Genomic DNA, 26,194 nt, shown 5'->3' with positions numbered 1-26,194 from the left:
CTCAGAAAGTCCTGAAGGAAGTATGTAGCTACCTTTACAAAGCTATCATGCTCAAAAGGGAATTAATAAGAAGAGATAATCCACAGGGTGAAGCTGACCTACAATGATGAATATGATTCTCTAAAGACTATGTACCAAATGACCGAAACAATGATTGACTCTTATAGAATTAACTGGGTTAGCACAGTTCATTGAAGAACGGCTGTCACCATCTTAAATAGTCTCTAATATACTGTCTTCTCACATACTTTCCCATTCATACAGTTTTCAAGAGAAGGTGACGCAAGGAATTACTGTGACTCAGGCACAGTAGGGTATGGGAAAGCATATCTATGTGTGTATGTGGGTGTGTGTATGTGTACACATATAAGCATGCATGCCATATGGCTGCTCTTCCCATTACCTTTTCATTGCATTCAGTGGATTACTGACCTCAAATGACATTCTTAGTGAGTTCTCTCACTCAATAACATGAAGGAGCTCACACACCTTTCCTGAAATCTCTAATGAATTAAGGAGGAAAGTTGGTTTAGTATTAGTCCTATGCTCTGATTCCTGCGGCTGCAGAGCTCAGTTCACAGCTTAACCACTGCCTTCCTGTGTGCCACACCGTGTGAGAAACACCTAACCGCGCTTTCCCTTGATTTCCTTCTCTAAAATAGAAGCAATAGCATACACTTAAAAAAAAGTACTGTCTACAGCTCCTGAGAGCTTTGGAATCCTCAAAAAGAAGCAAGGGGAAAAAAAAAAATTGTTTAGATTATTTTGAAGGACCAATTGATAAAGATGATGCCAAAAGAAAGAGAAAATAAAAAATAAGAGTCTGTTTGTAAAAAATATTATAGGGTGAAGAAAATGTGAATTTTATTAACTGAAGCTCATCTATTCAAGTAACCTTGGAACTGAAGCAACACTGGAAACAAGAAAGATGATTCTGTATCGATCATGGGATTCATTATAATTTTTCAGTGTATGCATTTGAAAGATGTGATGTCTACCGAAGTGCTCCCTAATGTATAAAATCCACTAGCTGCCACTCTCAATTAAATGTAGTTAATGAGATCTTTGTTCACCCTATAGAGAAGAGTGTTGTGTCTCCATAGTTCATTGAAAATGAAGTTAAAACATGGCTGGGATTTTAATTGGTTATTGTGGATATCACCAGGACATGTCTCCTATGGTCTGTCTGGTGCATATGAGGTTCATAAAATCCAATAAAGCATTTAAACAAAATCCAATAGATGCCTGAGTCCCCGGGCTTTAATACCAGAACACGAAGCAGACATACATAGAAATGACAACTGACAGGGTATCCCTTGCTGATCTATACATGATAAAGGAGAAGTAGCTTTCACAGCTGTATCCCCATCACCTAGATGTAGCAAGGCATGGTTTTATCCCATGTCAAACAGGTGCAAGAGAAAGAAGTTGGAGCTGTTGTGCTCTTATCATGTGCCAGAAGAAGGAGGAGTTATCTTCTGGGAGCTGCCAAGGGGCAACCATTTGCTTTTTCTTTTTGGGACTCATGGGAGACAAATGACCTGGAGGAAGGACAGGGCTATTGAGGTGATTCTAGCAATTGGAGGCTGAAAAGGATGGCTGCTGGTGGTGACGATTAGGACTATGTTTTTTCCTAGTTTTCTGGTCAGAGATTCTTATGGTCTGCTTTTAAATGAACAAGTGAAGTTCACCCCTCACCTCTCGTGGGAGATTTTTTCCATAAGATGACAGAATGGAAGGTGGTCTCAGCTGAAATTCCTCTTCACTTTATTTTATGCCTGGGCTCCCAGTTCGTCCCCAGAAACATAGTGACCTGACCTCTTTCGCTGACCTCTTTCAGCAGCTTGCTGAGCATTCGCTTCTCTTCTGGAAAGGGTGCAGGCAGAAAGCTGAACTGGGGGATCCCTGCCTGACTTTGCCTGGAAATTTATTTTTCTCCTGGTCACCAGTTAAGAGGGAACAAAAACAAACCAAAAAAGCCAACATTGCAAATTCAGCACATTTTTTCATCTCAAAAGGTCTAAAAATACTCTGGAATTATTGAGCTGAAAATCTCAGTTATAATAAAGTGGAAATGATCCCATCAGGCAAGACAGACCAGCTGTATCATTACTGTTGCTGGGCTGAATCCTCAGAGAGACCATTACACCATCAGCTGAGCAATTACAAAGACTCTAACTGCACTCCCTGCAATAACTATCCTTAAGTGGGCACTGGCCTAACAGATTGTGCAGCAGCCAGACAAAAAGCTGAGCTGAGCGGCTGGGAAGGGGGGCAGGGTGAAGATTAGATGCCTTGTAGCAATAAGCTGAGCGCTACTGTATATTGAGTATTAGCAATGTTCACTCACCTGTTTCTTGTACTGATTTCCTATGGATCTTCATATTTGGGGTTCTCCTCAAAACACTGCTTTGATCCCCACGGGACAGCAGCCCCCAAGCTCCCTCTTTAATCTGTATGATTCTTACAAGTTTCCAAACTTTTCAGCTGTATCTTGAGCATGGTTCCCAGAGAGCTCTACTGAGTCAGGACAAAGAAGCTGCCACATTAGCTAGCAGCAGCCTGTTACCGGTCGGCGTAACCAGCTAAAGCAGGAACCACAAGTTAGAGATGGCAGCAGTAGCGCATCTCATCCTGCTGTGACTGGAAGGAACTTTCACTGTGATTAGCTCAGTTGGCTCTGCTTACAGCAAAGCTAAGTTTGGCCCTTTCCCTTTTCTATGTTTCCCTCTCTATTTTTTCTCCTGTTCTCCTTTGCTGCTGGTACAAATGTTCTTTGCAGTTCCTGTTAAGAAATCCCTTATCACATCAGCTTCATGTCTCATCTGAAATCATCACTTTCCTTTCTCTCTAGTTTGTGGGCTGGTTCTGTCCTGCAGTGTGATTCGGCTGCAGTGGGGCAGATTGCACTTTTTGGGATTACTTTGTTTTACTTGGCATGGAGGGGGCTGCTGTGCAGCAAGAGAAGGGCAAAGGATGAGAGCTGCTGATTCATTGCAGCTGTTTAAACAATCCAATCACCTCATCCTCTCCTTTCCTTCCGAAAGCCCCACTCAGCATTTCAAGGCCAGCCTGGGCTCCTGCTTGCTTTTGTTTTCCTGCCCCTAAGGCTGTGGCAGCAGCAGAAGCATGTTCTTGGGTGGTGTTTTCTCCAGCCAGGGTCCACCTCCAGGTCCTGCAGAACCCATACCCACAACTCAGAATAAACCTACAGCACCAACACGCCAGTCCCCTTACCCAGGGTTTCATGGGCTCTAATTCAGTGACTGAACGCAAGCTGCGTTTATTGCCATGTCCAGGGTGATTTTGCAGGGGAAATAGAAAGATATCTGGAGAGCACACCTTAGCAAAAGCTCCTGGGATTGTGTGGAATCTGTGCCAGGAATATTTTTGTCTTTTCTTGAGGGAAATTTTGGCAGAATATAGTCATTTTGGAGGGGAAGAAAAATGTACTTGCAGAACCAGGAAGAGAAGCCGTTGTTCTGCAGGTAACGGAGGAAGATTCGGCCTGCCAAAGGCCAGAGACTCCACACGTTTTCAGAATCAGCTTCTCCCGAGACTTGTGGACAATTACGGTATGTATAGCATGGAGACACACAGCATTGAATCCTAACCCAGAAGTCTAGGGAGGCAAACAAAATGACTCAGAGATAAAGCTTGGTATGCACAGGATCTGGGTTCTAGAAATCCCTGCAAGAGCAGGGATTAAGATTTATGTACACAACTCCTGTATTCGTGTTTCTGTGAGGTGAATTATGTGACCTTATGTCTGGTAGCTGTTAGGAAGAGCTGGGTGACTTTGGGACACTGACAAAGAACAAGGAACTAAAGGAATATAAAAGGCATTTTATGTCCTGGACTAGCAATCCAGGCATGTGGACAACAACCACAGCGTATTTACAGAAATTGTGGTCTAGCAGGTGATCAAATAGATTTTAAATCCCTGGATCCTGGTTCTGCTCCTGATTTGAACAATATTGTGCAAGTTGCTTCACTACTCTCTGTTTTCCTCTTGCATTTCCTTTGTCTTATTTAGCTAAAAAATGTCTGGGTAATGTTTGGATATCACCTACTATAACAGTATCATGAACTTCATCAGCATCTCCAGACACCTTGGTAGTAATGATAATTGAATGTGTTTTCCAAAGATCACACTGGTTAGTACATTAGAGACAAATGGGAGAGAGACTTACCAGGATGCTAGGAGATGGCTAGGGGGATAAACATCTCTAGTACCGTGTGCAAGATAAACTGGGATTATCAGGTTGACACAGAGCATTTATGCTTTCCCCACTGAAGGACGTTATCATCTTCAGATTACGTACAGAGACTGGATGGAAACAAAACACTATCAAGTGAGTCCAAAAGGAGACTTCCTACGTGCGACTGTGGTTTGGGACACACTTTCCCAAGTACTTGGCGTCTTTTCTTTCTTATTAACATGAGAAGGAAAGTATGTGGAAGCTGAGCTCTGCATGGGAAACTAGTGTATAGCTTTGGGGCCTGGAAGAATGAAGTTATGTGCTGGAACTGCTCTCATACATGAAGACCTCTGGAGGGAAGGCAGAAGCCAGGGAACACTGAGAACATAATCAGCACTGCCTCTCCCTAAGGACTAGCATCTGGATTTCATCATGAAGTGACCATTTTTTAGCAAATTGTGTGCTCTACTTGTGGATGAGGGGACAGTGGTGAATATTGGTTTACCTTGAGTACAGAAATGTCTTTGACATAGTCTCCCACAGTATCCTCGTAGTCAAACTGGTGAGATTTGATTTGAATACATGGACTATGAAGTAAGTGGAAAAGAGGAGGAACCTCCAGGCTCAAAGGGTTGTGGGTGGTGACTAGTGGTCCCTAGGGATCAATACTGGGGACAATACTTTTTAATGTCAAGTGTTGTCTATGTTAATAAACTGGACTTTGGGACAGAGTGCACCTCAGCAAGTTTGTGGATGGCACCAAATTTGGATGCTAGAGGACAGGGCTGTTATTCAAAGGGACATTGATAGGCTGGAAAAATGGGTTGAGAAGAACCTGATGGAGTTTCAAGAAAGACAAATTCAAAGTCCTGCAGCTGGTACAGGATAATCCCATGCAAAAGCAGCAGTTTGAGAATCTATATTTCAGTCAATGCCATTTGTCCTGACCACAGCCAGGGAATTGTTTCACTCAGCGGGCACTAGCTGGATAGAAAGCAACTTTGCAGAAAAGGGCCTGGGGATTCTAATGGAAGACAAATCTAACATGAGCCAGCAACTCACCTTTGCATCAAAGGCAGCCAACCACGTACTGAGCTGTATTAACAAGAGTGGAGCCAGCTAGTCAGACGTGATTATTCTCCTCTGTTTGGCACTGGTGAGACTACACTTGGAGTACTGCGTCAGTTTTGGGACCCCAGCGCAAGAGGGATGCTGACATACTGCAGCAAGTCCAACAGAGGCCATGTTAATTCAGAGGAGAGCCAGAGCACTTGGGAACCAAGGAAAGGCTGAGAGAACTGGGTTTCTTCACCATAATAGAAGAAGGTTAGGGGAAGATATTATTGCTGTCTTCAATTCTATAATGGAAATCCACGGAGGAAACTGAGCTAGACTTCCCTCAGAGGTACACAGTGACAGTCAGAGAGGCAATGGACACAAGTTGCAACACGAGAAATTCCAGGTAGATATCAGGGGAAAAAAATTCATAATGGGGGAGTTAAACGCTGGTTCCACAACAATAGGTTCCACAAGAAATGGAGGAATCTCCATTCTCAGAGATATTCAAAACTTGAGTGGATACAAAGGCCTGAGTAACCTAGTCAAAGCTGACCCTGCTTCAACTGGGGGGGCTGGACTAGATGACCTCCAGAGGTCCGTTTTGACCTCAGTTGGCCTATGGATGTTTCCAAAAAATATGGTCTTCATCATCCTGCATTCAGGCCAGAAGCATGCCTGTGTTTTGAGACTAGACTTTCTATAGTCCTATCTTCCTCCTAATGGGCGACCAGGAAAGCCACACCCTGACAATATGGGAAACCTGGCTTAAGTTTCTTTCCCTGCTTTGTGGCCTGAGAGGCTCATGCATCCATGAGGCTTTCCTCAGACTCGGTAAGGCCAGGTATACCTTTGGTTTGCTTATGGAGCTTTTTCCACCACAAACTGCAGAAATCAAAAATCAGTGCCGCAGATGAATGCTGTTGCTTGATGCAGGTAGACTGTATCCTGAGGACTCCTCAGGACTGCAGGCAAGTCAGGCCTTGCCTGACAGCATGTGGGCCAGCATCCTCAGATGGGGCCAGTCAGTATGAAAGGAGCTGGGTTTATTCCTGCCATCAGATGACCACTGAATTTGCCTTTTTGTTTTGAACATGTGGAACAGCAGCCAGGATCCCACCAGTATATCTATTTGATCTCAGTCAGCACGGGCCTAGCTGGAGATTTGAGAAACCTTTTCAAAGAACGCCATTTTTCCTGACCACAGCCTGTGGGTTTCTTTAACTAACGTTTCTGGGCAAATAGCACGTCTCTCAGAGCAGTAATGCAGCCAGAATGGACACTGAAGTAGAGCTGTTATCTCAGAATTGGCAACATTTGTATTACACATTAGTATAACAAACAGTTGATGTAAGCCAAAGTAGAACCAGGCCCTTAGATATTTATCTAAATAAACAGAATCACATTACTATTTTGGTAGCAGATGAATCAAATGGGTTTCATGTCTTATCGCAAGCCTTCTCCACTTCTCTCCCACTTTGCAAGAGGCTAGGCTGTGGGAGAGGATACGTACCCCACCCCTGTTTCCTACACAATTGCTACCTCACTCGTCTTGCACCAGTTCTCACAAAAAATATGTGGTTTTGTTAAAATCAGTGAAAGCTTGACTGAGAAAGAAATTAAATTATTTCAGTTTGGATTGGTAGGATCCCACCCAGTGTGGAAACAGACATCTTGAATATAACAAACAATTTAGGATTAAATTGCACACTTGGTTCCATATGATTGACTTCCCTGGGATTGTGCTGACAGAAATGAAAATAGAACTTAACTCCTCAGATTTCAGTTAAGTAGATAAGTCATTGTCTATGCCTCCCTCCTGGTTACTTTCAGAAAAAAGTCCATTATTAACTTACAAGATTGTCAGACTTGGAATTCTACAGTTGTCAAGTTCTGTAATGTAATATACACTCAGAAAAGATATTGTCAAACCTAAATGCAGACGTGATGTGAATGAGAGGACTGAGAGCGCTCAATGCACCAAGCATGAGCCCCCTTGCTGCTGCCTCAGTAACCCACCTCAAGGTATTGTTTACAGTTTTATCAGCTTTTACAGTTTTATTTTGTTCCACACAAGTGCTTTATGCAGGAGTGTGTGATACAGTCTAGTCACTCCCAGTAGCTGACTGCAAGAAGCCAGGCCATAGTCATTTGCAAGGTATGTCGCTATGAGTGTCTCAGACTGCACGTTACCAAGGCTCTCTGTAGGCTCATTTGGCCTATTTACCTCATGTTGCAGTGGGTATTTAAATATAAATGGCAGCTAAAAGCCCAGGGTACTGACCTAATCATCACTCAAGTTATTTTTCCATTGCTTTTCTCTTTCTGTATCTGCTGCTATAATAAATTAGCTTGCTGTGTAATGGGTTTAGGGTGTTGGGTTTTTTCCCCAACACCCTCAATAAATGTGAGAAGCACTGAAGGGCAGGGAAAGAGCACACTACTCAGAAGAATGGGGCTTTTGTGCTCCTCACAAATAATACAGTAAATAAAGAAGCAGAACAGCACCTAGCCTGTGTCAGCAATAGATTGTACTATCAAACCTAATACTTTATCCTTCACGGGAAAAGAAAATATTTCAATTTCTGTTTTTTAATCTGCTATAGACCAAACAAAATTTTTTTAATTTTTCTATGAAGTGAAAATCCTTAGATTCCTCACTTTCAGAAAGCATTCATTCCAAGATTCTGAAATGTTGTTCTGAACATATTTCCACAGTATTTCAGGATATGAGAAGAACTATGACAACTGCTGACATAAAGCTTAATAGAATAATGGAAATACTCTATTACATTTAATCACTAAGGGCACCTGCTACTTAGTACTGATTGAAGCAACTTATCTTAATTTCTAGATCAAGTGTCTTCTGTTAGTGCCTTAATGAAACAGTGTGGCATACAAGAAAAATTACTTTGCTTTGCATATTGCCATTTAAAATTATTCAGGGGGGAAAATCAACACAAACAAACATTTCAGTATTTTCCCTGTTTTGTAAACATCTCATTTTCCATGAAAAACCTTTTACAACAAAAGTGTCTCTTGGGCAACCTTAGTCTATGCACAATATGAGCTCATTCCTAGAAAAAAAGGCTCAGTAAAGCCCAAGCAGGAAGGACACTCTTATTTAATCTTTGGAATGTCCTATTTCAGTGCTGTTGAAGTCACCTCATGTTGATTTAAGCCGAGTAAGTGTAGGCTCCCCCTACTCCACAGTATGAATATTCTCGCTGCCATGCTGCACCAAGTTAAAAATATCTGGTTTAGTTAAACAGGGTCACAAACTACATATAGTCAAGGCATTAAAAATAAAGATCTAGCTTGTCAAAAGCAGGGGCATATTAGTAAAGATATTAGTAAGCATTACTTCAAAAGTAGAGGTCAGATGATAGGGGCTTTTAAGAAACCAGGGGAAGGAGGCACCCAGGCACTGGCAGCAAGGAGGGAGAGAGAAAGGCAGCACAGTGGTGCCAGGAGGCTGCTGAGAAGCAAAGTGGGAGCGCTCACTGGCAGCTAATACAGCTACCAAACCATACTGGAAGGTCTACTTGCACAGCCCTGCTTACAGGTAGGCCCCACTGAGAGTGCAGTAGCGAAACAACTTTCAAAATCAGTGTATACTTTACACAGTTTTTCCGTTTCTCTCCTCCTGTGCTGCTTCTCTTCCCTTCTTAGACAATCCCTGCAAGGGATAGCAGTTGCATTTTGCCCTCTGCTGCTTTGATTCTAGTCCCATTTCCTACTCTGGTGTCTCCCCTGAGGGCCACTAATACCCTGCTCTTCCCAACCCCACCCTATTTGTGCCCTTTCCTCCCAAGGCTTAATTTCCCTGACTTTGATCCTTTAATTGGCTATTTCCCACTTTCAGCCACGAAGCTGCTTCCCTTTGTGCTGGCCACCATCCCATGCTTAATCTACATTTTGAAAAAAGGGTAAAGCCTAGACCAGAAATGACACCCAGGAGTATGCAACTGTGCTGTAAGGGGACTGCATTAAGTCAGAAAAGCAGGAGCACATATCCGTTAGCGAGGAGCATTTCCAGTCGCTATTACCTGAGGCTTTCTTATGAGCAGCAAACTTTGTTGTCTTAGTCCAGTAGTTTTGCAGCTTTGCAAGGTCTTGTAGCACCCAAGACTGTGCCATCCACTGCTATACAGAATGATGCGATCTCCTGCAAGAAAGATTTTGTGCGTAAAGATTTTAGCCACTGGCAGTGTCACAAAAAAGACAAAACAAAACAAAACAAACCCCAAACAAACCAAAAGACAACTCGGATACTTCAGCATACTGTAGGATAAGGAGCTAAGATCAAAATTAAACCCTTATAAACTAATCGCAGATGTGCAACAGCTAGTAAGGAAAACATTTTCTAGTATGTGAACATCTTTGACATTTCTCATATTTTGGAGAGGGAGATGCGTACAATCCGAAAGAAACTTCCTGAAATGTTGTAAATCCAGCTTCAAGTTCCTCTTCTACCTGCTAGGTGACTGTCAGACAGTGCTGGAGTCTTTCTCACTTTCCTGATATAAGCTGAAATTTTAATCAAACCCAGCATACTCATAAAATATCTCCCCCAAAAACCCCAAGATGTCAAAAATTCCCAGCCACTTCTAGAAAGAATTCTTAGGACTTGCAATAATTTGCTACATGATTCTGACATCTTCAATCCATTAAACTGGGGGGGGGGAAGAGAGATTAAAATGAGAGAGAACTATAGTTTATAAGGTAGCAGCAGGGGAGCAAAAAGGGAAGCTGAGATGAGAAGGGAAAGGGAAGGAAGAAGAAAGAAGCATGGGATGCAGAGCAGCATGGATAGCTAATTCTCTTCCTAGGACAGGCCAACAGCTAGATTTTGTTCCGAGAAGGATCGGCCCACCTCACAGCTGCTCAGAACATGAGCTGGGGGATGGGAGGGGAAGCAGGAAAAATAGCAGTTCACTGCCAAGCAGAAATTGCCCTGGAAACAGACGCCTGGGAACATGCAAGATGGGATTTGCAGGCACAGCTACGCAAGATGGAGAAAGAAGCTGTATTCTGTAGTGTAGGAAAGGCCACTGAAAGGCTCAGGTGTCCACCGTGATCTTCTTCAGTTAATTCCCACAATTTGGAGAAGAAAAAAGAAAATTGCAATAAAATTTACTGTTATTTTTATAGCAGCATCTACTCTGTTGGTGCCTGCCCTCACAGTTTCGAGTCTCCCTGTCCATCAGTTGCATGCTGTCCCTTCACTGCACTTGGGTAGTGACCCAAGTCCAAACCCACAACCTATTTGCTGTCAGACAGCACTTTTCCAGGGCACTTTCTCCCATTGCAACAGATTTTCTGGACAGTAGATTTCATGGATCTGTTAACCATGTGGATTTCTAATTGGGGCCATGTAAAAACACAGACTGTTCATCGTTCAAGACTTGCTTGCTGTCATGATATCACAGTCTGGGACTGATATTTCAGGTAATGGAATCAGCCAGAAACAGCAATAACTTAGTTTTCCTCACGTTTTGTATATACAGGAAGGACTTATATTATAAACACTGACGTTCAAAAAGAGAACTAGTCAAGTTACTTTACGAGATATTTCTAAGTGAAAACATGGGGCTTCAAAACTTTAAGAAGAAAAGAAATACTTGTAGGAAATTTAATAATTACAAAAATTTTCAAAAAGCAGGTAAAAGTCCCAGCTTCCTTTTTTCCCTTTCTAGTAAGAAAAAATGGAAGCAAGCATAAAAAAAATCAAAACAAATTTTCAAAAGTGAAAATTCCTGTTTAACTTTGAAATTTAATTCTGGTTCAGAAACAAAAATATCATAATATTTTAGACAAACGTATGAATGTTTGTTTATGAAACAACATTTTATGAAAAAACAGAGCGAACAAAACATGCAAAAAGTAACGACTTTGTAGACAAGGTATGAATATTTCAGATAGTGACACTATTTCTTATTTTCAGTTTAAAAAGTCCAGCAGTGGAGATGAAACAAGCAATTTTCCCCAGAGAAACATGTAACACTGAGGTGCACAAGGTGAGAACTGTTCAAAGTCAGAGAGATGGACACCAGCTTTGTGATAGTGTTAGAAGACAACTGGTGACATTCTGTAAAAAGGGTTTTAAGTTCTGTTTATCTGAACTGACAGCAGTTAGAAGTACATTTTGTCCTTATCTATCAACTGTAAAGCTGATCTAACTGGATAGGAGACCGTTTTTATGGAGCGCTGCTGCCCACAGTTGTACTTACACAAGCAAATGCTAATGGGCTTCCAGACATTACAGACTTTATGTTGCCTGAACAACACGTAGGCATTTGTGCTAGTGCAAGCTGTATGTGGAATGTTTTTCGATCCAGAATGGCAGCAGTTTACATTTTCTTGCACATCTTCAGAAGAAAGGAGTCCACAGGGTCAGGACAACAAAGAATTAAACACAGCATGTCTGAGACAGGGAGAGTGCAATTATTATGAGTTACAACACTGTCAAGATTAACATGTCTCTCTAACAAAAGGTGCAAAGGAATCTCAAGCCATTAAACTGTCTAGCTCCTAGCTATTATATTTGATCCATAAACAGTACCTTCAACAGTACAGTGCCCTCTAGCACTGTAATAAAGTATTAACCACTAGTTAATACTTACCTTCCAAATTGCTACTTAGAAGCCTCTTTAAGTCCTCCCATCCAAATACCTATCAAGAAAGAACGTTCAATCTGAAAGCCCCATTTAGAATCAATGTTTTACTGTCTTGAAATTGTTAACTCTTCCTCATCCCCAGGGGAAGCAAAACTATCACTCATATTTTACTGGTTTCTAAATGAAAGTTTTGATTAAGCTTCCCCTTGAGTTTTCAACAGCTCCTTATCACAATGCAGGTTACTCCCTGAAACAGAAATGGCAGTAATTGACAACTGGGATCAGAGTTGAAGAGGCCATCTTTTTGAAATGTGGCTAGGAACAAAGGAACTAGATAAAGAAAGTAGTGGAGCAATTTACACCATATGATAGGATTAGCCATTGCTGATAGTAATAGGTAGATATGTAAACTATATTACAGTACAGTTACATTTGAGTCAGGAGCTGCTGTGCTACTCCGCATGTCCAAATGCAGTTTGACTGAATGAACTAGGCTCTGCTGAGCATTGGCCGAGTGGACCTAATTTACAGGAGCAGGAGAAATCTGAGCTGCTTTGATCCCAGGTCACTAGACTTGAAGATGACAAAGCCTGGTGTGATTGCCCTGTAGATAGGGACCAGAGCATGTCATGGTAAAACAATTTTAATGATACAAGTTCTCTCTTAAAATGTGTGGAATAGTGGCCTACAGATAGACGCCTCCACTGTTAAGTGGTCCCAATGGCTAAGAGGGAGACTGTCAGAAAACAAGTCAGAATATAGCTGTGTACCTACTGCAGGCATTGGGCAAATTTCAGTGGATGCCACCTTTTCAAGAGGAACAGGGAAAAAGCAAGGAAATCTCAAAGGCCTTTGATAGACAGGCCTATACAGCAAGGCCAGGGCAAGGAGGCACCAAGTAGGGAACATACATGTTCATGCTTTGCTGACTTCTGCTGCTGCCCAGGGGAACAGCTGAGGGTCTGTAGCAGTGCAGATACAGTAAGAGAAGTGAGTTTGGTGAACTGGGAGGTATCTCAAGTGCCTGGATGTCTTGCTATGGCTCTGTTGGCAATGTTACACAACTGCAATACTCACTATATAATAAATTTTCTTCTTCAGTGATGTGCTTCTAACTGCTTCTTGAGTTGCCAGTCCTACAGCTTCTGTAGGGAATTAGAACTTCTTCCAAGCTCACGTTCTTGGTATTTAGACCCTCCTTGTAGATACAAGCATGGACCTTCTAATTGCACTCACCCGGAACAACTCACCTAGTTGCTACTGCATGGAGGGGCTACAGATACAGAGATCCTCTGCCTTTCCCGAAGTAGTTATTTTAGCAAGTTTTATTAGGCTGTGCTTTTGAGATCCCATCAGTACTTTTCCCTAGTCCTGTTTTGACTGTAGAGGACAATCCTTCAATGACCAAAGGGGAATGGATGAGATGATAGTGTACAGAAACAGGAGACCTTTCCCCCCCCCCTTTTTTTTTCTACTATCTATGATATGGATGTCATACACAGCAGATTACATCTATGCCTAAAAGCAACAGGCCACTCAAGGGAAATTGCACTAATTAAGTATACAGGCTGATTGCTGTCTCATTTAGTTCCTGTCTGTTCTGCCCTGGAAGAGGACACAAAGAAGGGATTGTGGAGACTTCAAGAAGCATGGATGAGTTTTTCCCACAGTTTAAGTTACTTACATGTTGGGAAGTCTGGGGTCACTTTGGTTGGTGTACTCTTCCTTCCTTACTGGCTTCATCTTAGAAGTCAGGACCCATAACTGTAAGCAAAATGCATTCACTCAGTGTGGTGGGAACTCTTTGCAGTCAAGAGAATCTCTGGGCAATGAGGAGCTGGTCATCCCAGGCCAACAAGCTGCTCCATTTGCTGATTGGAAAAGGACCCACAGATTGCCTCAGGTGGTGCTAGCATCTGAATCTGGGGGATTAGGTGGAATGCAGAATGTGGCAAGGGCTTTGGAAGCAAGAAAGGGAATCACAGCCAGAAAATTCCTCCTCACACACCCTCCCCGTCTCACCTCCAGTGGCCTGTAAGAGGCTTTTATTCTAGCCTGTTTTAAGTCTCTTTGGTCAGATAATAAAGGAGCAGCTGGAAAACACTTTCCTAAAGGCTGTGGTAAAGTAAGCTCAGCTCAGCACACATGGAAGATGACCAGAGTAATTCCTGCTTCTTGCTGGAAGTGTGGTAAAGGCTTCTCTCAGATGAACTGCAAGATCTCTGAAGTGTTGTCAGTGCCATTGATTAGACTGGAAATAAAAACTATAAAGACGTCCTATTTGAAAACACTGTGTGTGGTGCAGAACCCTGTGATACATGTGATGTGAGACACTGTACCTATTGTATGGTTTGGATCTGTATAAATGCACTCTATAGTTCATTAATCCATTGGGGCTAGGACTGCTGTTAACTAACTTTCCATAAACCTAATATATTTAAACAATCCCACAAAAGGCACAGATGACCTCTCAAAATACATTAGCACATGGAACTGTTTTGGAATAGATCATGCGCTACTAATGCTAGCTAGTGGACTTTGAAGTTTTGATATTATGTATGAAAAGCCTATCTTGTCTTTTAAAAGCCTCCCCACATCTATTATGTAGGCTTTTCCTTCCCTTGAACCTTGAACAGCTAAATTGATAGTACCAAAAGATCTTGCCTTTAAAGAAAGGAGGTGATTCATATTCCAAATCAAGCATTTAACCTTTCTGATGCGTTCCAAAAATGCATTGTGGTATGTGACATCGTAAAGGTTTTATTAGTACAAGCTAGGGATGCCCTGCATATCTCACTTGTAGTGTTGCCAGATGCAGGGTGTCAGAGCAGCAAGAGAGGGCTGCTCTGCAAGGGGCTGAGGGTGGCAGCAGGGCAGGCAGGGCAGTGCCCTCACCAACAAGAGTGCAGGCCCACAGTACCCGAGCAAGGAAGCAGAGCAGGTCCAGTGACTCTAACCAGGGTCGGTCTCAGTCCAGCGGTTGCCAGACAAGTCCACAAAGGCAAGGCAGGTCTGAAGTCAAGCCATGAATTCAAGTCACTGGGTCAGGGACCAGGCATATCTGCAACGTAGTTTAGGACAACGGGCCTGAGTTTAAAAGTGGCTCCCAAGCACTCTCCCAGGTCTCTCCAGGGGGGAGACCCCTGACAACACTCCACACAGCTCTCACACAGCTTGTTTGACAGCAGCCAAACCCGAGGTTACAGCTGTGCCTCTCAGAGCCAGCCATGGGCACAGGCAGCCAAAGCCCTTGCCAGGGAGTGGGGGAAAGGTTGCAGAGCCTGTTGGTGCACTCTGGCTCTGGCATAGGGGAGGCCCCTAGACCTAGTTCATGCCAATGACTCTTCTGCATCACCCCAAAGCTACCATGCATGTATTAGTATTGATACCACGTTCTTTCTTCCTTTTCCAGCTCTTCCTAATATCAAGAAATGGCAAATCTCAAATCAGTGGATGCTACACCTCCATCAAGCAGTGCCCAGTGATTGAGGATGAGCTATTTTATCATGATCTGGAAAACAATACACAGATCACTATTTACTTGCTCAGCAGAAAAACTGAATGAAATGTCCAGAGCAAACAAGCAAATAGAAAAAAATCTGTAGCACGCTATGGAGACACACTCTGAAACAGACACTCCCACATCCACACCCATTCACACAACACATCACAGGTTATTACAGCATTATATTTGTTTCTGCAAAAGAGAAAGAAAAAATATTTGAAGTTTCCTTCTCACTGCATGTTTAGAACTTCTGATTCAATATCCTCTCAGTCTCCATTTGGTTTGACTCTATGAAGTATACCTTTCTCCTATATCAACCATTTAAGTAGCATAAATCTGTGTGACTTCAACTCGGTCATCCGTCACACCTAATAGCTACTAAGGTGGCTCCTATAGCATACCTGTAGCGTACCTGAAATTGGATAAGGCTGCCTTGGAAACCTACGGGACAGCCTCCTGATACCGACAGCACAAAATACAGGAGATATTGGATATACAGGTGAGTGCAGTAGGCCCTGGAAACTGAGCCTGGGAAAAATTATAACTGAAATGCAGGCTGTATGCTGAAGAGTATCTTCTTTGCTGCAGGAAAAAAATAAAATACAGCCCTTATAGTGTAAATCCAGTCAGCTACAAGCCAAACCATCTGGCTGAATCCTTGTCATTGCTCAGCCAAAACTTCAGGAGCATGCATCAGCACTGGCATCCAGATCGAGAACATTTACCACTCCTGTTACATCATGCCAGGAATATTACTCAGGTGATGGCCCAGAGAGACAGACACTCAGAAGATGATGAAGCTAACTGGCAACACCAGTTAATGCCGTGTTTTGTCACAGCCCCTTTAGAGACTCAGATTCAGATACCCAACAAACTCAAAGTCAGAGACTTGGAGATTAACATCTGCTTGCTTGTTATCTAGAAGCTGTTGTTGATGTGCTTCACATTTGAAACAATAAAAACTGAAACACTAAGCAGTCCAGCCAAATAGCAGATTTTTCACCCTAGACTGAAAAAAACCTAAGGGAGTCACAGAAAGAACCCCCGGTCAGAAATGAGAAATGTTAGCTGTTTTGTCAGTGGAAAAAGCCCACCTAACGCCTGCTCTAACAGTGTTTGGCTCTAGCTTGCTGCTTCTACTTTAGAAGTGTTGAGGTAATCCAGAAACTATGCAAAAAAAAAAAAAAAAAGCCACCAAGAAAGAGAAGTGGGAAGCAGAGCAGTGCTAAGAATTTAATCTTTTGGTGAATAATAGCTCTGTGCAAACTCTGATTCCAAGGCTGGTGAAGTAGCGCATTATGGCAAGAGGAAAAGGGACTAGAATAACAAGAGAAGGAAAACAAATAGTCCTATCTCACTCAACACCACCAGAGACTATAAAAGAAGGGAAGAGGGTTCTCCCAAGCTTGGTACATCCTTCTACAATGGGAAGGTCACAGGACAGCTTTTGAAAGTTACTGACCTGGAGGCCTTCCTGCTCTTTGACGGCCACTCTTTCCACATCGTGTTATTCCAGAAAACAGAAACCATGCCTCATAGTTGACTTCAACCACTAAGTCAAGGTCAAGGTAGTGGGAAAGCAGTTAACATTTACTAGAAAAAATGCTTAGTATTTTCAGAAGCTTCCTTGACTTGGGAGGGGAAAGGTTAAATTAGTATGTTCACTGACGAAGAAAAACTACTGTCAAACATATCCTAAAGGATTATTTTAACATTAATCAGTGGATCTTATTGTAATCTGAATTAAAAACACACTGCTGGATTTCAAAGCACACAGGCTATATCGCTGAGTGGGGCTATCTGTAGTAGGGGCTACAGGAACTGGAAAACAAGACTTCGAATCTAAGGTTTATTCTATTCAATTAATTCAGCTTCCAGAAGGGAAGTTTTAGAGGTGACATAATTGCTGAATATAGGGATTTACACATCGAAAAGCATTTACTAGGAGGAGGAGGCAAGCAGGCAGGCGTTTCAGTCTTTCTGACAAAGACATAATGTGAGCCAAGAGTTGGAAGTTCAACAAGACAAATTCTGTCTTATTTAAATAAAATGTAATTTCTGGGCAGCTACAACTACAAAAGCATAGCTGTGGAGGTCACCATCTTTTGGAGTCTTTATGACAAGACTGTATATCTTTTAAAAACACACGTGCCTCAGGGGAAAAATTGCAAAATTGTATGTTCAAGCTTGCCACTTCCCTCATGAAGTCAAGATACCTCTGTGCTGCATTTGTCTTCCAGGACAGGCAGTGAAGTTTGAAATGGGGCTGATCACAGAGCAGCCTACAACAGCACCTTTGGTACGAGTGTCAGAGAGTGGTCCAGGCATTGTGTGAGCAGCCAGGGTCCAGTGCCCCGCAGCTACCCTTGCACATGTGCGACAGCAGACCAACAGCTTCATGCCACAAAGGTCTAGAAGGATATTATGATCAGTTAAGAATAACTTGTCTACCACTGGGATCATGTATCTTCCTCTGAAGCATTTGGTAGTGGCTAGAGATAGCATACTAAAAGAGACAGCCTACTGGGCAGACACAGTCTGGCAGTTGCTATATCCTTGGCACAGGCTGATCAGCACGCAGGGTGTCCTTGGAGGTCTCCTATGCATGCATCGACCATAGCTGACCCTACTTAATTTATGAGCTCTTCTGAGATCACAGCCTCATGTATTACAGCTCCAGGCTCTATTGAAATGAACTTTATTAAAATAAATTCCAGCTGCTTGGAAGGAGTTAGAGAAATGACAAAAAGAAGGCAAACTGCTCCGTTCCCTAAATCACTGAGAACAGAAAAAAGAAATAGTTACAGGAGACCAAGCAAAAATCAGCTGGCTCAATTGAAGGGGCATGAGAAAAATATTTGGTCAAAGAACAAGCAATTTTGATAAAATGAGATGGATACAAATGCTGAGGCAGCACTCACAGCTAGGCAAACAGGCTTCGAGCACAGAGGTAGAGGGACAAAGGGTCAGGAGGGCACTTGATAAAGCTTCTGACTGAAGGTGGGATGCATTTTAATAAATCAGATTCATTTGCAAGGGGTCTTGAGTACTTGTCCCCTTCCTGTTTTGTCTGTTCCCTGGCCTTTGGTCTGCTGTATTTCCTTCCCCAGGATGCCTGTGGGCTGTTAATGGAGAATATTAGGGAGCAGCACCAGGATGTACCTCATTCTGCATGTTGTTGCCAGCAGCCTACATGTTGATTATTGTCCCTATTTGGTAGATGCTCTTTTTATCCTTGCTTGGCTCCCGGGGAATTTTGAAAGGATGAAATTTCTAATGAAGTCTGGCATTCTTGTCCAGCCACAACTAATCAGAATTGTGGTCTGCTAAGGATCTCAGAAGGAAAGCTTGACTTTTCTGCCCTTTCATGGACCAGCAGCTAGAAGAACAGATCTAGACCCAACCAGAGCAGCAGAATTGCTTTCCTTGGTCATGGGGTTGCCAGGAAAAGTGCAGAATTGCTCTCCTTGGTCATGGGGTTGCCAGGAAAATTGCAGTTTCCAAAACTGGGATGCTCAGAAAGCTACTGTAATGCATAGTGCGGAAGGAGCTGAATGAAGGTGATTAGTTGTTGATTTAGATGGGAACTAACCATGCATTTATGAAGTACTTGTGAACTAGTTACATTTATAGGACAAAAGCTGTTATGTTCATCCCTCTTTCACCATCACATGCTGACTTTGTGCTCAACTCGGTGATGTGGAGAGCAGTGGCATGGCAGAGTCACCCACCACTCCCACCTTATGTATTATCACTGACACTGCCCCTTGGATTTCCACTAGGAGTGCCTAGGATTTTGAGAACTAGGGAACTGAGATGTTAGCAGTGCTTATGTGACCTTGTCCCCACCCCTATCTTTCTGCTTCCCAGCAATGAATTCTCATGGCTTTCTAACAGATTTCTCCAGTTTTAAACAACACAGCTAACAGCCTGCTTTCAGCAAGGAATTCTGGAGTCTCCTCACAATCATTACTTGATAGTGCTTGAAATAGCCTTTCCTGCCTGGTGTCAGGCATTACAGACAACATGATTGACATTTTACCCAAGGTTCCTAGACCCAAGCCAACTATAGTGCAAAATAAAACAAAAACCACCTAGTAGTCTGGGATCTGTTAGTTTCAGTGAAGTGGAAACAGCACATCTCTAGTACAGTCAGCAAAGCAAACACATTTTTCAGATAATCCTGTAAATATGGAGTATCTGCAGATCTTCAACAGCTTCATAGCATGCATTGCCACTGTGGGAAGGATGTGACACCTCAGTAAGAGCAAGTTCTACTGAATGAGATGAGAACATTCCAGTTCAGCAGCCATTTCACTTAATGTCAGCTCTATAGCAAGGGTTTAATGTGAATACTGTAGCTGAAAACCATTAGACTTCTCCCTCATGCTAGCATCAGCCACTTTTGGCAAGGCCTGTTAAATGGAATAACTTGCAGAGTGAGCCAGAAATAGGGCCTGGGGAACAGATTCTTCAGATCACAAATGTTAAGCCATGGAGATGGATTGGTGACAATGAGGGTGGAGTGGAGAGAGAAGTTTCCACATACCATTTTTTCTCCCCCATCACCATCACAGATGTGGTCTACACCCCAACATATGTTTGCAATGAGTGTAGCCCAAGAAACATTCCAGATCTTACTGAAGTGTTGAAACTTGAAAGAATTGGCTAAGTTTGCGATTAATCAAAGGGCAGGGCAAGCATGTGTGCTAAGTGTACTGGAGTTGCCCATGTTCAGATTCCAAGGCAGTAGATGGAGAGATACAAATGATCCTGAGTAGTGCCTCTAATCTATAACCTGAGCCTCTCTTCAGCAGCTACTGAAGGTCTCAGCTCCCAGTTTAGATTAGGTTTTCAACTGTGACTAGGCTATCAATTTAAGCACTTCAGGTATGTTGCCAAAGTTAGAGAGGGAAAGCTTATGTTGGGGAACTCTTGGCTTTTGAAATAAGGTTCTTAAATGGTTCTTTGAATTTTATGGCTCTTTCCTTTCTTGCCCCTACCTTCACCTTTCTCCCCACTGCCACTGAACTCAGACCCCAAGAGAGCCATTTTGGTTTACCAATTTTCATGGAAACTCCCTGAACATAAAAGAAAATGCCTCCTCATTTAGCTAAATCCAAAATATGCCAGGATAAATGCTTGCTGAAGCACGAATACCACATCAGGTCAGGTTAGATCAGAAGTAAGGAAGCTAAATGTTATTAGCAAAAAAAGAAATTAAATACAGCCAGAGGCTTACTGTGGGCCACAGAGTGTTCATACTGTATCTCAGACAGTTCTAAAATTTGAATTTATATGTCTATGTTTAATGGAGAGATTTTGAAAAAATAATTTTGTAAGTTTGATAGACTTGGAGACTTATAATTTCTTTAAAATTCCTGAAAAGATATTACAGAAAAGCAGGAATACAAATATACATACTAACACCTTCCTCTGGTAATATAAGTTAATTTAGGGAGCACAAATTAGGAGAATGAGATAGTTTATATTATATATTTATATATATATATATTTATCACAAATGTTTGTGTACTAGATTTAAAAGACAGCTAAATATTTACTGGGACCTGGGATATAGGCTGAGGATTTTTATAGTGCTGTAAATGAAGAGGGAGTAGAAAGATAGGAGAAACACACTTCAAACTTATATACCCAGTACTGAGACTTGAACTAAATACAGAGCAACAGAATAATGCTCCTGAAGAGCTACAGCACTGTCACATGGGAGCCTGGTAGGTAACACATCTGATGCTACTATGGAAATGTTAGTTGGGAAATGACCCACCAGTTTTAGGACAAGAAGGCACAGCCTCAAGCTGCGCCAGGGGAAGTTTAGGTTGGATATTAGGAAAAACTTCTTCACCGAAAGGGTGGTCAAGCATTGGAACAGGCTGCCCAGGGAGGTGGTTGAGTCTCCAGCCCTGGAGGTATTTAAGGGAAGGGTAGAGGTGATGCTCAAGGACATGGTTTAGTGGTGGACTTGGCAGTGCTAGGTTAACAGTTGGACTTGATGATCTTAAGGATTTTTGGCTTAAGTAGAATTTTTTTCCCAGTGGAGTAAATGCAGTAACTAAATAAAAATTTGTGGAATGGGTTGAATGCTGCAGGACCATACCTTATCGGAGTTTGTGCCTGTGTTCAAATGATGAATTAGTTTTGGCAACGGAATTTACAAATTTATAGCCTTAGTACTGCGAATCTATTTATTGCTGGTTTTATTTTTCTTCAATGGAGGAAAGGCTAGCAGCCAGGAAGGAAGCCTATAAATCCTAACATTAGAGAGTGGAAAGGGTAAGGTGTTTTACACAAACACAGGGGCTAGACGAGAAATTAGGTTTTTTTAGAGACAAAGGGCAATGTGTGACAGATTTCTTTTGAAGACTTTTGGTTACTGAAAAATAGAAAAAGTGTGCAGTGCACATTCCCTTCATTCTTTTCATTCCAGATTTTATTAATTTTCACAAAAAAGTTATAGGCATTTCAACAAGAAACAAAAACACTGTTTCTTTTAAACAAAAGAGTGATTGCAGATTATTGCCAGAAAGAGAAGAAATGACAAAAGAAAGCAAGCCTGTTTATCTCTTTGGAAGATGATATAACTTTTGAGTTTTTCTCGGATGAGAAGAGTTTGGGAATCACCTCACCTTTAGATGAGGTATCTGACCCAAACAGTTGTTTGCCACTCTCCACTATGGATTACATGTGGGAAACGCACAGTCTCCATGGGGAAACAGCCAAGTAGAGAACAGTATGTGGCACAAGGCTGCTGAAGGGCTGATGGGAACAGCACTTGTAAATGATAAAGCCTGGCATCAGTTGAAAGTAGTCTGAAGAGCTCCAACCTGCATGGGAAAGCACAAGAAATGGCAGCAAGTATTTAACTGTTTTCATAAAACTTTCCATTGGCTATTTGCAGTGATTCCTCCTATCTTCGGATGAGATGAACAAAATTGCCTAATTAAGTCCACATCTTTGGATGTCCCAATTCAACCAGGTTCTCATCTCATCTTGCTGAGAGGCACCCTGCGTTCCCTGATTGAAGCTGGTGGCAGCATTTAATGTAATATGCTGAGAGCTTATGGCTAGAGTAAAGTTTGAAGCTCTGAGAATCTCTCCCATGCCCTTGCATTTGGGATGGAGCCGGTAAGCAGCAGGCTCTAGAAAGAACACGGATACTTTAGTTTGAAATGAGCCATTGAGGAATTCATAAACTCTCTGGTAATAGCAGGTGACGACAAGAAACACTTGAGGGTAATAGGGGCTGGCAGTAGCTTCAGAAGAGGACTGCCTCTTACCTTGGCAAGCACAAGGGAAACTCCCTCTTCCTCCTCTTTCCCTTAAACCAAAACAACCCCCCTTGGAGCATTTTGGAAAGGAGTATTACTGTACTAAGATGACAAGGCGGTCTGCCACATGGGTCTGAGGAACCGGTTCCAAGAAAGAAATCCTCGTACACACAGATCACAGGAACTCAAGCCCCTTTTGTATCAAAGCAACTTCCTTAAAGGCCTTCAAAATTCATTCTCCTTTCCAAGGCCTAATGAAGTCTGAGACCTTCAAGGGAAGAGAAAAAGAGAGATTCCTGCCAAAGGACCCCACTCCCTGGATTTTTAAGACATCAGAACACTTCAAGCTGCTAGTTCGGCAACTAAATATGGGATAAAACGTCCCATATAACAACACTGCCTCTAGACTCCTCCTTCAAGTCCCTAGTTTGAGAAGGGTTGAGGGCAGGAGGAGGTGAGGAAGGGATAAAAATTTCTGGAAGAAGAAAAACTGCTTAAAGTCAATGCAATGACATTTTAAAAAACAGAAAACTGATTTATCCTGAAATATCATTGTATCGTTGGAATGCAGTAAGATAAAGTATATCTCTGAGTTATTACCTAGCATGACTCTTGATTTCCGAGGAGTAGAATCAGCGCTTTGATGCATTGTGTGACTCAAAAAAAAAAAAAAAACCCCAAACAAAAAACCAAAAAAACAAAACCCAACAGTTTCAGGTCCTGACTGTAGGACAATGGAGCCAGGAAGATCAGCAGCTGATGACTCTGCAGTACCCCATCTAAGCTATCTAAGCTGTTCTGGTGCAATTTCTACACAAAGATCAGATCAGCTTGCGAGCCTTAGCTCACAACAAGCTTTGCTCTGGTGAGTGTTTCATGGGAATCATGTCGAGGCAGGCAGGAAGGGCTCTTTAATGGTTAAACATAAGAGGAGAAATGTGTGGGATTCTAGGACAAGGCACTATGAGTGCAGTACTCAGTTGAGATCTTGGTCCTTCTGGGAATGAATACCATGAAATTTATTCGAAGAATTTTTCAGACATGAAGACTCATGTTGACACAAAGAGTATACTCAAGGTCTCATGAGGACTCTAGATTGCCTGCCGTCTCTTCTCTCAAGGGTAGTGCTACTCATCCAATTCTTCATCCGAACACTGTACATCCTACAGAGCTCACTGATAAGTCTATCCCTAATAACCATTCTTTCCTATTTTAGTTTTAAACCTAGTCCAGTGACCACTTCCCACATTCCCACTCATGCATTTGCCAAAGCCTTTACCGGTCTTTCTCTTAATCCTACAAACCCTGAATAGATCACCAAAACTCCATTTAGTCCCCAGCTTTCCTGAATGTTGCCCAAACCTAGCCTCACCTCAAGCTATCCTGACTGGGACTTAAACATCCGTTGGCCCCTCTTGGAACTAGCTCTTATTCTTGCCCTTTAGGCAAGGCAGGACAGAACAATAAATCTTAATCCCAGCCCAAATCCTGGCCTTGGCTCTGGTGCCAAGACACCAAGCAGTTCTGTTTAGGGTCCTGTCGCCTGTGCCAAACTTCAAAGCAGCCATGTGACTCGGTACTCTCAGTGAAAGATAGACTTAGGAATAAAACTACTCAACACTAAGTTGCATTCACAGACACATCCCAAAGGACAGACATCAGCAACATCCTAGGAACTACCACCGCTTTGAGACCGTTGGGCTCTAGCAGACCACAGTTTAGACTAGCATTAGGAGGTAGTAATAAACAGGATTTACTGCAATAGCAGAAGGCTTGCAGACATAACGAGGCTGTCGTGGCAAAGACCCGGTGACTCCTGCTGAGCTTGCAGGGAGGCCTATTTCAGTGCTAAGTGAACTCCAGGGTTCAGATTGGATTTATACTTCTTTTTCCAAAATACAAGCATCAGAGAGTTTCAGTCTGTCTTCTGCATGTAGGTTTCCAAAAGTAAGCTGTGACTGCGTGCTAGAAAGCTCCTCCAAGCCATGATTACTTTCAGGGACACAATGCCTCAGCAGCCTTTTATTAAAGTTAGGATTACAGATAGGAAGTAACTAGGAGCTCCTTTTGTTGATGAATCCCAGAAATTTGCAAGCGGACAAGAACTGTTGAAGCTAGGACTCCTGGGCTTGTGCTTTATTTGTGGCTGAGCCTGCAACATCAAACTACCTTGAACGCTGGAGGTTTGGCCAGGTTTGCTTTTGGAAAAGTGTGAGCCATGACCAGTTCTTATTACACCCTTGAGGCCTGCAGAAGTAGAACAAGAAAACAGCAGCATTCAAGGGTGTTACTTAGAAGACACAGGGCCTCAGCAGTTACATTGCAGTGTCAGCCATTGCAAGAAAAATTATGAGAATGGGAGTTGGTTTTACATACTAAAAGACTTTGATGGATAAAGAACTACATTCAGGAGAATCCTATAGCTTGCAGTTACTTCACTGACACCATGTTGTGACAAAGCCTAGGCTTAGGGAGGAATCAGACTGAACTTGTGTCTCCCCTGACCAAGTAACAAAGTGCTGGTAGCAGGTTGACCACAGCTTCTGGTTATTCTGGGCACAGTCCAGAAGCACTGCTGTACCATGGGTGCTGAGATCACAGCCAAAGGTTGTTTTAGGACCTTGTGCCCAACTGGCACCAGAATGTTTTATATTTACTGTCTGAACCCACGCCAGTCAATAGCTTGACCTTCTCAATCCATTTCACCCCAAACTAAAACAGTGTTGCTTTTTCCAGTGTTAAAGTTTTTTAAGAATTCAGCAATGTGTTCAGTCTATCCCATCCCAAAGCTAACACTAAGTTTAGCCATATGTTAATAAGAATTTCCAGTACCAGAAGTTTTCCTAAACTAGAACCTCCTCGCACAGCTACTCATCCTTCATTCTTGACTCATGTCTCATTTCATTCCCATGAACAAAAAGTTACTGAAGCCATAGAATCCTATCAACACCAGCCTTCATCCATTCCTGGGGACTGGGCAAACTCCAGCTTCAGTGTTTCTTGCCCCAACCCTCACTGTGCTTGTAACTAACTCCACACAAAAAAAAAAAAAAAAAAAAAAAAAAAAAAGTGTGCTGTTAGACTTTGCATCCACGCTTTTCATTCATCACTGTACACTGCTTTTCAAATGCTTCCTATCCAAATTCTGGATAACCCTAAACCTGACACAGCATGCCAGGCTGCTCTCCTCAGCATGTCTCACAGCAGCAGTGTCACCTGGTCAGGCTTAGGCTCAATGACACAAATATACTTGCCCCCCACAACGAGATTATCAAGACATTATCTGCTGTCACCAGTTAGTCCATTATAAACAGGTGAGCTTTATGGTTTTAACAAGCTTTTATTTGTCCTTGCATTGATCCTAACCATAATCTTTTCTTTCCGGTGAGGTAGGTTTTGCTTACTGATGGAATCTGACAACAGCAGCCATAAGCATGACAAGCCTTCCAGGATCCCGAAACGTGCAATACTCTCAAACCGTCTGGCCCTGGGCTCTTATCCTTATGTGAGACATCTCTGTAT

The sequence above is a fragment of the Nipponia nippon genome, unplaced genomic scaffold, assembly GCF_047370975.1.
Source record: "Nipponia nippon isolate SJK-2023a ecotype South Korea unplaced genomic scaffold, ASM4737097v1 scaffold_10, whole genome shotgun sequence".
Taxonomy (NCBI): Eukaryota; Metazoa; Chordata; class Aves; order Pelecaniformes; family Threskiornithidae; genus Nipponia; species Nipponia nippon.
Note: the sequence above shows the minus strand (reverse complement) of the source record.